Source organism: Lutjanus erythropterus, chromosome 15, assembly GCF_056507025.1.
Source record: "Lutjanus erythropterus isolate fLutEry1 chromosome 15, fLutEry1.hap2, whole genome shotgun sequence".
NCBI classification, from domain to species: Eukaryota; Metazoa; Chordata; class Actinopteri; order Lutjaniformes; family Lutjanidae; genus Lutjanus; species Lutjanus erythropterus.
The window spans coordinates 22,655,681-22,673,751 of NC_139331.1; the positions used below are offsets into that span (position 1 = coordinate 22,655,681).

The 18,071-nt window shown below is 40.8% G+C and overlaps 1 long non-coding RNA gene across 1 annotated transcript; it reads left to right on the top strand.

Moving 5' to 3' along the window:
• The first annotated feature begins 245 nt into the window (after positions 1 to 245).
• Positions 246 to 3,847, top strand: LOC146314400 (uncharacterized). The gene is made up of 3 exons (XR_014771922.1): positions 246 to 443; positions 2,347 to 2,459; positions 3,704 to 3,847. It is a non-coding gene; the product is annotated as an uncharacterized LOC146314400 (long non-coding RNA).
• The last annotated feature ends 14,224 nt before the right edge of the window (positions 3,848 to 18,071 follow it).

The window sequence follows — 18,071 nt, forward strand, 5'->3', positions numbered from 1 at the left end:
GGTATGGTTTAACTTTTGCCAAAAGTTGTTTTCACGTGGGTCCCCATCACTTATAAAGCTGATTAAGAAAATGGGTTTTCAGGGCCTTTAAGCTTCTCTCCACCTGGACCAGCTGCAAAATTAGGCTGTTGTTTACATGTTAAAGCAATCAATTATTTAATACTCTGATGGGAGCCATTCTTAATGAGGAGCGCTTTAAATACAATGCATTTTGTTGCAGAAAACTAAGACTTTTTCTTGTAATGAAATATTTCTGCTTTTACTCAAGCTAGAGATCTAAATACTTCCTCACCATACAGGTATGGATGTGAACTCACTTCTTGTCCTCCTGTGGAGGTGGCTGGGAAGGGAAGAGGCTCCAGCTGCAGTGGCAAAAGCCCGGAGTGAGCTGTTAACTCCCACACTTATCAGGAGCTGAAAGGACTGCAATGTTCACTTCTCAGGTATACACACAGGTATTTCCACTCGGCTGCCTTCCATCTATCCTGTGTGACAGGTGCTCAGGCTCTGGCTTATGATGACATCGTTGTGGGGCCTGAGCAGGTGACAGAGCACAACGCCCAATCTATCGCTCATCTGTAACCCCTACATACACACAAACACATGCGCACACGTCCTCTTCATTGTCTTCCTCACCCAATCATCTGAAGTACACCATGCGCTCACATTTCCCCCCCCCCCAAATGGTGCCTCCTCCTCCTCCTCCTCCTTCTTATCCTGTCACAGCCAACCAGGCTCCCAGGTGGCTGCTGGATTAGGCTCATGATGCTGCTTTATGGCACATGAATCAGGAGGAATAATGCAATGAAATCTGTAGATTCTTGTAAGTAATTTCACATCAGAGTGATTTATAACACAGTGGTGGATTGAGACAGATACCTGGAGGTTTGCCGCAGAGGCTGTCCTGGCGTGCTGTACATGTAAATATAGAGTAGCAAAGTGGAAAGAAGCACTTGTCCCAGAAGTATTTTTCCTCGCTATAAATTAGCATTTGAAAGATTTCTTTCAATGATAATTTTAATGTTCCCTAACACAGCTGTGGAGGATAATGTAACCACAAAATAAATCAAGACCAAGTCATGACCAAGACCAGAGTATATCATGACTGGGACAAGACTAAGGGCTGTTTCTTCTACCCAGCACAAAGCATTGCACAGCACAGCTGTCATTGCTATTTTCAGACAAATGTAGTTGTCATTTTCTCAGTTAGCACCACTGTTGTGCAAATAGCAAATGTACTCGTGTGCATGGGTGTGTTGGTCTTAAAATGAGGCGGGGTCGGGTGCACTAATTATCAGCCTCAGCAGCCTTTGCGATGACGCTTCAGAGATGTGAATCAGAGCTGTAACAAATTCAGAAAGCGCCATTATCACAATTGGAAACAAAACTGTGTCATAGTTGTGAAATTGATCCCACAATGCTGCATTCACATGCTCTACGGATGGTCCCATGATGGTCCCAGATGGTCCCATTTCCCATGTTGGGTGGGGGCGTTCTTCTTACTTCTGTGTATTCATGAGCTTTTGAATCGCAATGTGGAACAACAACATAGGTGCTACAAAGGGTAGGTTTGTTTTTGTTGGAACGTCTGGGTGATGGTTTGGCTGAGACTAGCGTCCCAGTGAAGATTCATGTTGCTGTCCAAGTCTGCTGAAACAGTATGAAGATTTATTACTAAGTGATTTTGTCTCAGACCTGTTGGTGCACCAGCACATTCCCTAAATCCACTAAAATATTGCTTTTCCTGACTTGAAATTAATGCTAATAAATAGCTTTTTTAATTAATCAAGGTCACTCCAAGTGAACAGCAACTACTACTACATTTCATACCATGTGAGGAATGTGAATTGCTATGCAATACATGAATTAATAAATGGTTATCGACCAAATATTTACTTTTGTCTGGCATCATGTTTCTGTGAATATGACATCACTCAGCAAGTCCTGTAACTTTGAACACATCACATGAATTTCTAGAAGTTCTAATGTGGTAACTATTCTGACACCACATTGATGCAGGATATGATCAGACACATTTGGATCGCTGAAAAAAATCATAAATGTGGGCGGTGATTCAGAGGTCTGGAACCAGGATGTTGACTGCCAGCCACTTAATGTGGTCTGTGCGGGAAATGACTTTTACCTCCAGAGCCCCGGACAATCAAAATAACTCCTGCAGTTTTGTTACTCGTAGATGTCTTTCTTATCAACACACCTTTTTCCTTTTTCTCATTTACTAAAGATGAAATTCTAAGAAGCAGAATCTGATATTTTAATGTTTTTCTGATATCCGGTGTTTGTGTGCATGCTTGTGTGTTTGTGTGTGTGTGTGTGTGTTCTCATCAGTCAACAGAAGCAGCCCAACGCTTCAGAGGAACTCCGCGTGCTGATAATCCCTCATGGCCTGAGAACAAATCCTGGATGAAGACAGCTGTAACCCCAGCCCACATTAACCAAAGGTACAGAGAAAGACAAACTGCTCGGTCAGACTTTGATCCTCCCATACGATGTCGATGTGTTAAACGCTTTCCTATCAGATTGTGAACAAGGGGGCCGACACTACATATTGCGTTTTATATTCCAGACACAGACATCCCGGATGCCAGCATGAAGAACATTGTTTACTGTCAGACCTCGCTAAGTTATGGCTAAAGGGGGAGAATAAAATGCCCTCATAAATTCCAAAATGAAAAGGTAGGGCGCCATCAGAGATGACCGATGCTTGGGCGAATGGAGGTTTTCTGTGCTTTGGTGCGTTTCATCCCAAGTAATGAAAATTAGGTCCCTCAACACAGAAATGACCCCAAAGATGAGACAACCCTTTATCTCCCCCTTTCATCCGACAAGGATTATTGATTCATGAATGTAAATGATCGTTCAGGGTTTGATGTGCCCTTGAAGGTAGTCTCTCTCCCTCTCCTTTGAATCTTTTATCAAGCCCATGTTAGCTGCAGTTGGCTAAAAGTAATGCGTGATGCTGAGGGTGGGGGGGGGGGGGGGGTATTCTTCATATCCTGCAATATTCATACCCTGCTGTATTATTTTAGCTTTTTTTTTGTTCATCCCAGCACCTCAATAGGAATTCCACATTTGCTTTAAATGGCTGTGCGAGCCGGCGCCTTCCTCGCAGCTCTGCAGTGTTGATAGACATCAATGAATCGGATTATTTTTTGTGCAGCCGTGGACTAATCTCCTAATAATGAGGTCCATCTGCGGCAGTGACAATAAGTACGGCACCTTCACTTTAATACTCAATCTTGGTTGACACAGACGGCATCATATTGCCAGACTAATCCACTGTCCGATGTCACGGCATCCTAAATCTAATTTACCATTCCATTTGGGGCCCAGATATTGCTGTTGCCAGCACACCTGTTGATTGCTAACACTGCTCTCTCATGCACCTGCCTGACAGCACACACACGCACACACACACACACACACACACACACACACACACACCCATGCCGCCTGCTCTCCCTAAAATGGTTTCTCCCACATAGTTTCCATAGCAACAGTCCAGTTTTAGTGTTCTGTTGTTTTTCCACAGACGGAGAGTGGCTAATTTTTCAGAATGAGGGTCTTTGATGATAAAGAAGGCTAGGTTGTGAGATTTACATAATGAATGGATGCCACACTAGATCAGTCACCACCTAGCACTGATGATTGCTTTTTGATGAATTTCTTTCCTCCATGTCCTCAGGTGCTTCGGCTGTGGCGGCCCATTGTGTCCAAAAAAGAGCAATCCACACATCCATCTATTTAGGTCAGTCTTTGTCTCTTTTGTACCACTGAAGCCTTAAAATTGTGGTCAAATTGCACGTAGCCCCGAGGGCAAATGTCTGCGTGTCACTTGAAGCCTTACACCGGGGTGTTTTTTAAAAGAGAAAATGGCCTATGAGTTTCTGTTTAGATGTGAAGTTGCGCCTTTGACTTTGAGGTCAGAGCGAAATGTACCCATTCATGCCGACCTTTTCACGTATGGAGGACCACAGGTGTCGCAGAAATAAAAGTTAAAAAAAAATTAATTAATAAATAAATAATTGTATAATAAAAATAGGCATTAATAAACTTGTTTACATTAATTTACATTCATTTAGCAATTGACTAAATTAGAAAGTAATTCATTATCTGATATTTTAATGGCCAAAAATTGATTGATTGATTATTTTAATTTGCAATGATACTACATTTATGTTAATTTTTATGTGTTAAACTTGCTGCGGTTTACAGTACTAGAATATTATACATATGTACTAATTCCATAGTATTAAATTCTTGTTTAAAAAGATACATAGATAAAAAGTAGTACTCTGAACATTACTGCATTGCATTTTGGATTTTTTCCCCCCAAATAATAACTAATTCTGATAGAAGAAGTATTTGTTTCCATTGAATTATTTGTGCTTTTCCAAATAACACATTCAGATGCAAGCTCATGCCTAATTAATCAATCAATAAAAAGTTAAAATTAAAAGTGGATTTACAAAAACAACATAAAGCATCCCTTCTGTAACACTTGGCAGAGTTTTTGGTTTTTAGCCTAAAGGGTCTTCTTGGCACCTCGACAAGGATAGGTTGGAAAGGATGGCTAGGGAATGTGGCAAGTGTGGCTCTCTCTAATCAGTCAGAGAGTTTGTTACATCCCACGTTTAAGTTGCATTGTTTTACCTTGTTTTACCAACGCGAGGCCCAAAATGTCACTGAAAGGCTTAATAATAGAGAGGCTAAAGGGAGAAGCTGAATGAGTGAACAAATAGAATAGCTAATAGGTAAAGGAAACAGCTGGGAAATGGAAATGCAAATAGGAAAGGAATTTTTTTTCTTAATGCTTTTCATTAATGTATTTTTAAATGGTGTAGTTATTAAATGTTTTATGTTGTTTCTGTAAATCCCTTTTTAATTTGAACTACTTGATTTCATTTATATATTCTTTTTAGACTTCCTTTTTTATTGCCCATTGAAATGTCAAATGATGGCTTACTTTTTAATTTAATCTACTTATTTATAGATTAATCAATTGATTTGTTAATGAATTTATTAACTTCTGTTTTTATTGTACTGTCTCTTATTCATTCATGAAATGCTTTATCACTATTTCCCTGACACTTCCTCCATATTCTCAGGCCTTGAACTCCTTCTCACATTTCTTTTTTTCTCATCTGCCCCCTCAGAAGTGCTCAGAGTGTGTTGTGTGTGTGTGTGAGTGTGTGTGAACGTGTACATTCATATATGTCTGTGTGTATGGGGTGGGTGATGTCATGGGAACGGGTGAATTTAATCATACCCTGACAGATGTGCGCAGTATTGATTTGTGGCTGTTTTGTGAGCACTGCTTCAGGTCCTTTGGGACGGACATAAACCCCTCTATCAAAGCGACCTCCCCACAGGGTTTCAACCGTGCTAACACACTGCATCCCATTTGTGTGTGTAAGCGCGTGTGTGTGTGTGTGTGTTTTTTTTGGGAAGTACAAAGGTGAACCCGAGGTACTTGTTAAACCACTTCAGCACTCACCGGGGAAATGCATAGTTAGCTACAGATGGAAATGGTCGATTCCTCCCCCTGGAGAAAGTAAACCTTATAAATAAACAAAAATTGGGATGAGGTTCACGTTTCAGGGTGCAAAATATTGCAGTGGTAGTTGGGGTATATGTAAGAATGTCAAATGCCTAGGGAGTGGGTTTCCTCGCGGGCAAGTATCCCGAGTATGAGCGCTGGCTTTGATAAAAGGTTTCTGCTCTCCCCCAGTCAGATGGCTGAAATTACATGACCTCTATTGTGAACTGGTGCCAGTGTGATCCAACCCCTCCTACAGCAGTGGCACTGTCTTCTCCGCCTTTTGTATTTTCCACTCCCCAACACATAAACACTGTGGATGTTCCTGGTACCTAACGTTTCTATCGATTAAACCTAGGTTTTAATTTAGACTAGCTGACTAGTCTAAAGGTAAGAAAACACTCAGTGCTGAATGTGACATTGCTCTGGTCTGGTAATATGACAGTTTATTCTTACACAGCCGACACAACCTGATTTTTAGATTAAATACTACCAAACCATGCTGGTTGCAAAAACTTATCTGTCCTAATGGCAGCATCTGGGCTACATGGACATTAGCACATGCATAAAATCTTAGAAGCAACAGGTGTAGTACATTAATAAAATATTAATTAAGATAGTAACCAACTAATACATCTTGTGTCGACTAGCTAGGGTGGCGACATTTAATCGACTAGATGACTGATTGCACACATCCCTAATGCACACTTTGGATTGCTCGTCTCAGCTGCCAGGAGGTCTAGAAAAGAGAGCAGAAAGTGAGACCCATCCTCCGTTCACCTCTTCGCTGCCAAATGGATCGGAGAAAGGGACTGTGTTTACTGCCATGGCTAATATCCTCGTTAACACTAATCTGTGGGGAGTGCAGAAGACAGAGGAGAGGAGGGAGGCTGCTCAGGAGAAGGGGAGGTATGGCTGGAGAGTGGAAAAGGAGTTTGGGGGAAAGAGTGAAAGGAAGAACCAGACAGAGCGAATGACCAGTGGACTCGTCTGGGCACTTGATAGCTTCCCTGATGGACTGTGATTGGCTCATTAACCCCTCCTCTTCAGGCTGGCTATACTGCGAGCTCCCCCTGCTATATATTCAGCACACACGCCGTCTCCCACATACATGCAAACAAATATGCTCATTAACAAGCCAATGAAGTGGGCAAGCATCCACATATAATCTATTTCTTCATTAGACACACACAGCCAATGGATCATTACACTAAGTATGTTCTCTGTCAAGCCTGAACCTTGAACAACAAAGCCCGAGTGCTGCAGTGCCACGCAAAGTTCAGTCGATGCCAGACTCCAAGAGAACGGCCTCGTGGTAAGGTCTCTGTTCAGAAATGAAAACAGGAGCTGTACTTTGTGGCGCAGAAACAGAAGGTTTTTAACTTTTAGAGTGTAAAGACGCGGCTGACAGTTAGAATTTAATAGCAGATAGTAAAACGGGCCTTTTAATTTGGCTGACGTTTGTTTTGTTTTTGTCATTTTTGTAAAATGCCTCTATTAATCTAATAGTTTAAGCCCTCAATTTTCATTGGATGAGTTAAATTCAGAGACGTAAAATAGCATTTAAAGGCACAACTTTTGATGGCTACAACTGTTCATTTTGACAAATAACACAAGGGCTGGAAATCACCAAATTATAGTGCGAGTGTTTTGTCGCAACTGTGTTATTGAGTTGCTGCTCAAAGGGTTTTTTTTTTCACTTTATGTGATACCTAATTCCACCTCAGCTGTTCTTAAACTGCAGTAAAACAGACTCTCATGGCTCATTGCTCTGTTAAAATGATAAACAGCATAAAGCGAATTGCTCGATACTTAAAATCTACTCCAAACACAGATGGAACTGTACAGGCCCAGGCTTTATAATTTCATGACAGTCTGCAGTGCTCAAACTTGTGCTAAAAGTCAAAAACTGTGAATCAGCATGGAGACAAAAAGTCAGCGAGGATGGGAACACTTTGGCTGTCAACTTGACTGGTCCTCCGTTGTCAGCCATTTCTCAAACACGGCCAAACATTTTGTTTTCGTTGTCTCCCCTTCCTGATCGCATCTCTCCTGTCAAAACAGAAAGCTATTTTTCTTTCAGCCATGAATCATCTCTGCAGATCTGTGTCACAATTTCAAATAATAAATTGAAGTCTAGGACAGAAAATGTCCCCATGCAGCCGTGTACAATCATAACGTCAACACGACGGCGCCCATTTAGTGCATTATCCACTGTGAAATTCCCAAGCAGTGCCCACACACTGGATAAGCCACTAACAGCTCCAACTTGAACTTCGACTGTATGTTCAGTGGTAAAATAACAGAGTGCAAACATTTGCCACACATCACTGCCAAGGACCGTCCTCGTTTGGTTTGTCAAGTTGTTATTGTTGTTATTATTTCTGAGTGGCAGAGGTGTAATGGCCAGGAGGTTGTTAACACTGAAATCTGGTTGTATTTTATGGTCCCATAGCTGTCAGATTTATTTCACCCTGCACTTCAGCTTATATGTGATCAATTCCAAGGACAAGGGTGGAAATGTGACCAGCAGGTTGTAAAACACGCGACATAGTGCTGTATCAGTTGCTGATGGGTCACATAGAGGGCAAGAGGTGCAAATGGCACACAATGCTTACTAATTAGTTGAGTGCTGTGACATTTAGAATTTTAGCTATTTCTTTTTTTTCCAGGGCAAAATAAAAAAAAAACATTTAATACCTATAATGCATGAAGCACAACTAGCCACTGCAGGCTGCTAATAAAAACTTGAGTCATTGCCTTAATTGCTTGATAACAGCTTAATGAAGCCTGGAAAACATGAAATTTGGTTAATAACTGAGACATCAGAAATGGCTGTGGCTTGAGGAGTCTAATTTACTGTTCGCTATAGAGTACTGCAGGAATGAGTCCTGAAACCTGGACATTAGTTGGCATCAGTGGTGGACAAAGTACTCAACCCCAGTACTTGAGTCAAAGTATAGATACTCCTGGTCAAACATTACTCAACTACAAGTAAAAGTTGCTCAGTCAAAATTTTACTTGAGTTGAAGTACTAGAGTACTTGGTTTTAAAAATACTTAAGTATTCAAAAGTACAAAGTACATTTTCTAATATCAATACATGCTGTATTATTTTCATGATGCATTTACAGAAGCGTGTAACTCTCTGAAACCATCTAATGATGCACTGATGCTTGTAGAACCACTCTGCTACACAAAACCTATAGAAACAACTATAAAAACTTCAGCATAGAAATACAATCAAAAACACAAAGGACAGTTATTGTCATTTTCTGATGTAACTGTATTGAAATCACTGCATAAAATCAGATTGAAGCCGACTGTAAGGAGTTCTCCAAGTCTGTTAAATAACTGAGATTTCTTTCTGTCTTCAGAGGCAGTATGTACATGAATTATGCTGTATTTCACCCCGATTAAAAACAATCCAACTTTAAAAGCTACCTGGAATAATTAATAATTATAATAACATCTTGAGATTTAATTTTGTCTTTCTCCTGCCGTCACCATTACTGCTTTTTGTTTGAATGAAAGAGGGAGAGCTTGCTTGTGCTTGTTAGTGCGCCTGGACGTATTTCTGCTTTTACATCAATCCCATTTGAGAGGAGCTACTGTGCTTGGTTCCTTCTGTGAGGAACACAGCATGTGACCAGTTGCATTTTTGAAAAGAAAAAACAGCAACAGCTGACTTCAAAGTTCAGTCGAAAAGTAACAACAACCTTCCTAGAAATGTAGTGGAGTCAAAAGTACAATATTTGTCTTTGAAATGTAGTGGAGTGAAAGTCAGAAGTTTCCAAAAAAAACAAATACTCAAGTAAAGTACAGATACTCAAAAAATGTACATAAGTACAGTACTCAAGTAAATGTACTCGTTACTGTCCATCACTGGTTGGCATATTAACACTTTTGGTTCTGTTGTCTCAAAGTTCTGCGTAGGAGATTTTCACATTTGTTCTATGACATAAATGCTTCAGTAAATACCCCACTCGTTAACTTTGAAGCTTTTACATGTCTTATAAAAGGCGACTGCTTAACAAGCAACTAAATGACACTACAGAGGCTGCTGGGGACCTTCACAACTCATAAATGTGGTGCTTATTTGTGCAGATTGTCTCTCTGCCACTAACATCCAAGTGTGATAAACATTTGTACACCACAGAGCTTATTTTCTGCAATAAACCATAATCCATGGAAAAATCTCATTGGCTATTGTGGAGGGAACCAGAGTGAGGCACTAAATACCTCCTGTACTGTAAGTGTCCAATCATAGCTCAGCTAACATAAATAGTCACAACAGGTGTTTCAGGTGTGGAGTTTTTATGGGGCACTAATAAGCAAAACTTCGTATCCAAAAAGGATGCTGCGATTTCTTGGCCGTTCCAAAACCAAAACTATAAAAGTTTGTTTATGTGTTTGTCTGTTCAAAGGTTAGCTGCTAATGTTAGCATGCCTGGTTACCAGCTACTACCAAAAGTGGTAACCTACACTGTATCCAAAATCATATACTATGCACTACATACACAAAATGTGTACTATTGTTCAGTATGCTTTTGTGTAAATAGCGTATAACGTCACTCCTTGAGTGTCTCCTCACCAGTTGGTGACACCTAACTATGGTAACTCGTGCCAACTCTTTCCCCAACCAGTGTGAAACTTGATGTACATTTGTTGAAGTGTTGTGTTATTGGCATTACACAACCTGCCTTGATTACCGTCTGCCTTTGTGTTATGGTTGTTTTCATCACCACTGCATTTGCATTATGGGATGCATTTGTAGTATGCAGTGCTTGTGTTACTTGCAAGGCCAAAGGTCATAGCATAACATTAGCTACACACACGTCCGCTGTTCAGTATTTTCAGATTTATTTGTCAATTTTTTCTCATGTAAAAATTTTAGGCGTCTAAAAGCATTCATTGACATTATTCCTTGTAATACTGTACAAGAGTTAACTAGCTCCAATTTGCAAAACAGCTTTTTAATTTCTTTTGTCTTCATCATGATTCATCATCAACTGGTGAAGATGCAGATTTTTTACAGGACATGTAACCTCTGATAGTCTTTTTGCATCTGCAGTAGTGGGTTAGCATAATATCCTGTGCCCATCAAAGGTGCACTAAAGCCAAAAAAACACTGGAGGAATAAATGAACAGTAAATTTTTCTGTTAACTAACTTACTACCAGCACTAGGCAAGTGTTACTTTGATGGACACGTGGGAGCATTTCATAAGCTGCATAATATAGAAATTTCAGACTCTTCAGGCATTTCAGGACTAAACCGCTGTTTAATTTAGCTCTTCTTTGACTTTGGGTTGGAACCTTGTGCGAAAAATGACATCTGCCACCATTGTCACTGTAAACTGCATATATTCTAGAATGTAAACATGGCAACAGTTACCAAGGAAGATTAGCCAACAGTCGGTTCTTTCTTACTGACTGAAGAGTTTGTGGTCTGTTAGAAAAAACAGTGGGTTATTGTCTACCTGTGAGTCACGTTGAACAATTAAAAGCCTTTGTCATGAGCTTACCCTTTCGAAAGATTCACCAGTGGCTAATCTTGACACGCCATTGTTTCTTTTTCTTATCAGCACATTTACCTTAGTGAGTTTGTCAATAAATCTATGGCCATGGATTCAAATGTCACCCTGCCATGGACTCCATTTACTCTTCATATTCACATGTTATTTTTATCTCATGTTGGGGAGCATTCGATTTCATGTCCCTCACTGATTTCTATTTAATGAATGTCATTGATTTGCCCTCATCAAATCTTCATTAATCACCATGAAACTGTCTCAGTGTGTGTTCATCATGGTTACTCCACTGGAAAAGCAGACGCAGCCGCCTGCACGCATTCTGGTCGAGTGAGCAAATGGATAAAGAATATTTAAATAAACCTTGTGGCATATCCTTTGTTAGTCATTCATGGTATGTTTTTTTTTCTGGGCTCATACTGCCTAGGGGTTTAAAACATAAGTATGTCCAGCTGTGTGCACATGCATGCATATCGGCATGCATGTTTGCCAGAGACTATGTCTTATTTTAAGACGCGTGGCTTCATGCATACAGTGTAGCTGAAAAGCTGGGAAACCACAATCACTTCCTCACTCTTAACAATGTTGCTCATGCAGCTCTTCTGGGCTGAGAGTCACTAGCAGAATGTATATTAAGCTCCATCTCTCATACTCTGCATGCTCCAGCACCTGGAGGATGGGCCGAGCATCAGCTCCAGGGCTCTGAGTCAATATTAATCTGCCAATATGAAAGACTGGATTATCACTGGGGTCGATTGCCCAGGCCTCGTGTAAGAGAAGTGTATAATGGGAGGGGGAGTCGGAAGGAGGGAGAGCGAAATGGACGGGGCTGGAGGAAGACAGAGGGACAGATAGAAAACTTCCAGTGCTTCTGCATGGTGAACCTTGTCGCATGTCTTGCAAGTGAAGCGCCCTGAAATTGATTTGAATCAAGAGGAAAGAGTTACAGCACAGGGCAGAATTACAGGAGGGGGGGAGGGGGGATGTGAGGAGGGAGCCAAGGACACTGGAAAGGTGGCTGTCATAGCATGAGCCCATCTGCTGGGTATGTGTGTGTGTATACATTAAGCATGTACTGTATGTGTGTGTGTGTGTGTGTGTGTGTGTGCGTGTGTGTTCAATGAAAGGTTGCATGGAGAAGGTTGCGGGGGACAAAACATAATGTTTGCCTCGAGGCTTGAAGAAAACAGGCAGGCATTTAGTTTTTAGAAAAAACTTGGAGGTTAAAGCAAAGTTTCAGTATGATTTTTAAAAACTTTTAATGGACTAGTGTGTAGGATTTAGTGATGGCATCTTGCAGTGAATTTAGAAATTGTAAACATATCGCCTCACCCTCCCCTTCTTAGTGAGCAGGAGAACCTACAGAGGCAGCAAAACTGTTTGGTTTCTCTGTTCTGCGCTACTGTAGAGACATCCTCTGAAGAAATAATACACTCATGAAAACATACTTATGAATATTACATTCAATTTCTACCTTGGTCTGCCAGTAGATCCCTGTAAATTTCAAAAACTGGTGAGCTATAGCTATGGGACACTAGCTAGCTACACAGTTGCTTGTGCTAATGCATAATGTATTCTCCCCTACAAGTTGCCCATCTCTCAGAGTGTCCAGTGGGTTTTCCCTGTCCTGAGAATCAGAATCAGAAACAGTTTTATTGCCAAGTGGTTACAAGGAATTTACTGTGACATGCAGTATAAACAATATAAGTATAAGTATCTTGGTATCGTGCTCCTCATCGAACACCATAAATTCAGCCATCATCTTAAGGACTGTTAAGGGTCTCTTAGAATTTCCTGAGGAAAATGGACACTAAGGACTTTGATGCAAGGGAATACTTTAGAAGCCAAGGGCAAACACGTTAAGAATAAAGTAGTTTCCCTTACAACATCCTAAGGTAATCCTTAGGGTGATTTTATGCAACTCATGTTTTCCTAAGGCATCCTTGGATAAAAATTTAAGGGAAACCTTCAGGCTCTGGTCTGTAGCATGTGCAGAGAAACAGAATACAACAGAAACGGTGCAATGTGGTTAGTTAGGGATGTGTGTGTGTGCGCACATCTGGGTGTGTTTGTGTGTCGTCCCAGTGTGCAGTGATGACTCTGAGGAGCAGTAAACTATTCAGCAGTACAGCCTAGATTGCGGCCTCCTTCCAGGCCTTGATGCCTTCTCATCTCCTTCCCCACTGAGCTCAGTTGTGACGCTCTGTCCTCCTTGACCTGCTGTTGAACTATCCCTCCATTATCCTCGTCCTAAAGCACCCTCCCCTCACATGCTCACACTCCACCCCGCAGGCTGTTGTTCCCCTGTCCCAGCGAACGCTCCACCTCCCACTTCTCACACCTCTTCTGGGCCAGGGATCCGGCTCCAGCTCCTCGACAGCCCTCTCTGCACTGCGACACTTCGTTCCCGTCCGTTGCCTGCTGCCCGCCTGCTAATCGGGATTGGTGGGGAGGAACGGATCGCTGTGAGACATGGCCGTCCTCTGGAGCCCACAGAACCAGGCCAAGGTCACTCACATCACTCTTCCCACAGCAAACGGGGAGACGGAGAGAGCGAGGGATGCAGGAGTTAAAGGAAAGAGTGATAAGGCTGCTGCAGAGCGGGGCTTCGCAGTCGAATGAGGTCTCGTGAATTGAAGAAACCACAAGTCGATAACAACGCCGGGGTTCATTTTATTTCTCAAATTAGCGATTAGAAGGAGAGCCTCGGAATATTATCATCATATCACATGCCTATTTACCCCTTTTGATGAAATATTCAGGCATGTCATGTGTTTGAGTGTGAGCTTATAGGTAACCTATTTTCTGCTCTCTCCTTGATCAACACTCATCAATAATTCACTCTTGGCCCATTAGTTTTGTGAGAAATGCCAGGGAGCAACTTAAACTCGTCAGGAATTCATTTCTTATTTATTGTGTGTGGAAGCATATGGCATTAGAGTGCTGCTCATTGAGGAAGTTTAGAGAAGGTTAACTGGACAGAATAGTAGCACAGTACACTTAAAGGATAATTTTTCAACATGGATCCTATTTTCCATTTTTTTTGTGTGTCTATGTAACTAATTGAGAGTTTGAGAGAGACAGTTTTTGAAATTGGTACATTATTGAGGGAGACTGCAGCAGCAGCCAGCTGAAGTGAAACTAAGCTACAACATAATACCTTCGGGCAACTGCGCACCGTCAAAGTAAGATGTAACTAGTCCTGTTGCGAGACATTTCAATTAAAAGTAACATCACATTTTATCTCTATTTTTATGGGCATAGAAGTGATTAGTCCAGCCAAAGAGGTGGTGATGTTAATTTTCTCAGGAAAAAGAGACAAGCATTTTGGATTTCCTATCTCAAAAGTTTCTTTCCAGAGGGCATGAATGAGGACATGTCAATAATGAGTTTTTAGAGAGGCTCTTAAATATCCCTCATTTCTTTTTCGTTTTGTGGTGGGTTTTTTTTTTTTGATACATTTATTCATTTGTAATGTATCTTGCTTTATATAACATTGTATAAAAGTTTGTAAACTGGGTTAAAGTTTTTCCTGTACAAACTTGGTACCAACCCTTAGTTACACTTCTACAGTTTATGGACCAAGTATGGTATCACTCATGTCCCTAATTGGACACTGTCCTTCCCTTTCTGTTAGTCTGGGACAATGTTTGACCTGAAGCCACATGACCATATGCACAACCCATCTTCAAATGTGCCCTGTTGGCTGATATGTGTGTAGCTGTATATGAATGGTTGTCTTTTCTTTTTCTTTTTTTCACTTTTTGGATTTCTTTTTCTGTTTCGTACATAGTACTATCTCTCCTTCCTAGTTCTTGTCAGGACATGTGCTGCAAGTTGGACTAGTTTTCTGCATCTGTTTGATTTGATTTTAGTCCTTGAGATTTGTTTTATGTGGAGAGTTAAAAGACAAATGCGCATCAAAGATAACTCCAAGATTCCTTACAGTGATGCTGGAGTCCAAGGCAACACCACCTAGAGTAATTATATCTTTAGATAATGTGTTTTGGAGATGTTTGGGACCAAGTACACTAATCTCAGTTTGTCTGAGTTCAGCAGCAAAAAGTTGCAGGTCCTCCAGGATTCTTTGTCCCTAAGACATGCTTGAAGTTCACCTAGCCGATTGGTTTCCTCTGGCTTGATTGCTAGATATAATTCAGTTTCATCTGCATAAGAATGAAAAGTTGTTGGTTTACTTATAGTATTTCCTAAAGGCAGCTTTGCGACCAAGCAGCCAGAGTTAGTGACTTACTTTGAGAGCTATAAAACAGCCGTTCCTAGTTAAACAAAATGTATCTTACTCTTTAGAAAAAGGTCTATCTCTGCAGCGATCCTTTCCATAATTTTGTCAGACACTTAACAATCTGAGCCTGTCGGTGTAAAAACTAACTTGCTTTGACGGTGCATAGTTGCCCAGAGGGACTTCATTGTTTCACTTTCGCCTGCTGCAGCGCTCTCCTTCAATTCTGATCCAATTTCAAAAATTGTTGTCCCCATTAATCACTTGGACACAAAAACATGGGAAAATAGGGTCCATGTTAAAAAATACTTACATTATCCTTTAAGGCAAACACCTTGCAGTTAACCGTGAGATGATATTTACATAAATTCCAATCCAGCGCCCCATCAGATTGTTGGGAGTTAACGAAAGAGCTCCTTTTTACACATTTACAAGCCACCCTTTACAAGACATAGATCTCGGTCAGGAATTGTTATGGTGTTTTGCCATTCAGCGGCCCATTTCCTCTCAGAGCTGACGATGTGTTTTATGGAATAAGTTGAGAGATGGATACTAAAGTGAGGGCCTCTGTCACAAAAGCACACAGTGTTGTCATCAACAAGGCTGTTCTTTTTTCCAGCCCATTGCCTTTGCTGTAATTTGCACTCTCTGGCGTTCTCCCCTCCCTCCGCCACCATTATTTCAGACAATGTTTTAGAAATCACAGCCGGTTTCCCAGCCAGTGTTCACACATTTGTCATTACATGTCAGCAGGGCCTGGGGATTTTGCTGCTTCACTTGGCAAAAAGCAATTGTGTGCGTCAAGCTGCGGCTCTGTCGTGGAAGCTGACACACACCTGGAATGAAACGGGCTTGTGGGTAAAGACACTTCTGATGTTATTAGGCTGCGTCCTTGGTGGAGTCCGGCCTATTTTACATGTCCCACCTGCGAGCGTGTCTTTTTTGCCTGGCTTTTATCCACACACTTGTCTCTAAGCCCTCTCAAGGCCTGAGCATCCCCTGTTCCTCCTCAGCGAAAGCTCAAACCTTAACATGCTCTGGCTCTGTGCCGAGTCCTCGGCCCCCGTTTCAGAACCCAGGTCCTCTAATCTCCCTCTGGCTGTACACCCCAGACTGTCACAATGATTTCTGATCAGATGCTTAAAATGATTGTATTTTACTGCTGGGAGAGAATATAGTGTTACATAATTAAGTACCACTGGAGAAGGACCAAGGCAGCTAGATCTCATATGAAGGAATTTCAGAGTTTTAAAGAAAATTACAATTTTTTTTTTACAACTCTGCCCTGATTTTTTGTGCACACCAAAGTCATTGCTGGGATATGAGCAAAAAAATATCTCCAATGTGGGCAGTCAGTACTTAGACTGTACCATTACATAAGCAAAAGTAGCAATACCATAATGTTAAAATACTCTGTTGCAAGTGAAGGTCCCACATTCAAAATTTTACTTGAGTAAAAGAACACAAGCATGAACTGCAAAATATATAAAGTACACATTATGCAGAATGGCCCATTTCATGATGTTACAGTATATTATCAAGCTTTTAGAACTGCAAAGATAACATGTGTATTATTAATTTTTGCGCACAAAAATCCTTGTACACACAGATCATCATCATGTACAACAGGATAAAAAATAAAAATCAACATGTTGGAAGTGCTTTCATTTTTTATTTTATGTTTGACAAGGTAGAACTTTATCATTCTTATGTTTATGGTGCATGGTGACCTCATGTCAGCTCCAACCTGAATAAGTCTAAAAAGGCACATAAAAAGAACTGTATGCATACAGGGCCTAAATGTATCATATTTTATAGGCTGAATATGTTTTCTTATGTAAAATCAAAGGGACTTGTAACTATAGAACTGTAATATAGTAGATAAATAAATACAGTGCTCTGAAATGTAGTGGAGTAAAAGTACACAAACTCATGTAAAGTATTTCAAAACTGTCTCTAAGTACACTACTTGAGTAAAATGTATTTTGTTGTAAGTGTAGTAGGTCAGAGTAACAAGGACAAGTGAAAACTGTAAGGACTCCAAAAGAGTTCTTCTTAAGGGGCCAAGGTTCTACTCAAAACCATTTGGTTCTGAAAAACCCTTTTTTAAAGGAAGGGTTTGTCAAAGGTTCTTTGTAGCACTAATGGTTGCGTCAAGAAGCATTTTTTGGAAGAAATCCTTGAATTCAAGATTCTTTGTACCATAACAGGGTTTTCTGGTAGAACCCCCCTGGGTGGGTTCTAGCTAAAACCCATGGAATATAAAAGGTTCTCCATAGAATCCCCCGATTGTGTTGAAACACTTGGTATATAAAAAGGCTTGTGGTAGAACCCCTTGGATGGGTTCTTGTTAGCATCCTTTGAACTTGGGACCATTCTGGATAGAACCACCGGAGAGGGTTCTTCTCATTGGGGGTTCTGGGTGAAACCTTTCACAGATAGTTCTAGGTATAACCCTTTATGTTGAGTTCTGGGTAGATCTTTCTGAAAGAGTTCCAAGTGAAACCATTGTAATATTTTTTTTAAAAAGTCAGTAATTTTACTTCTTTACTTTAAGTATATTTTATTTAAAGTATTAAGGACAAAAGTCACATGAAAATGTCATGATATATTGTGTGAGAATGTAACAGAAGAAAGGTGCCAAATCTGCAGCTGCTAGAGTGTGTGCAGCTGCAGGAGGGCAGAGAGGTGACACTTGTAATGTAACAGGCTTGTAATGCCATGCAGGCACCCGTAGATCATA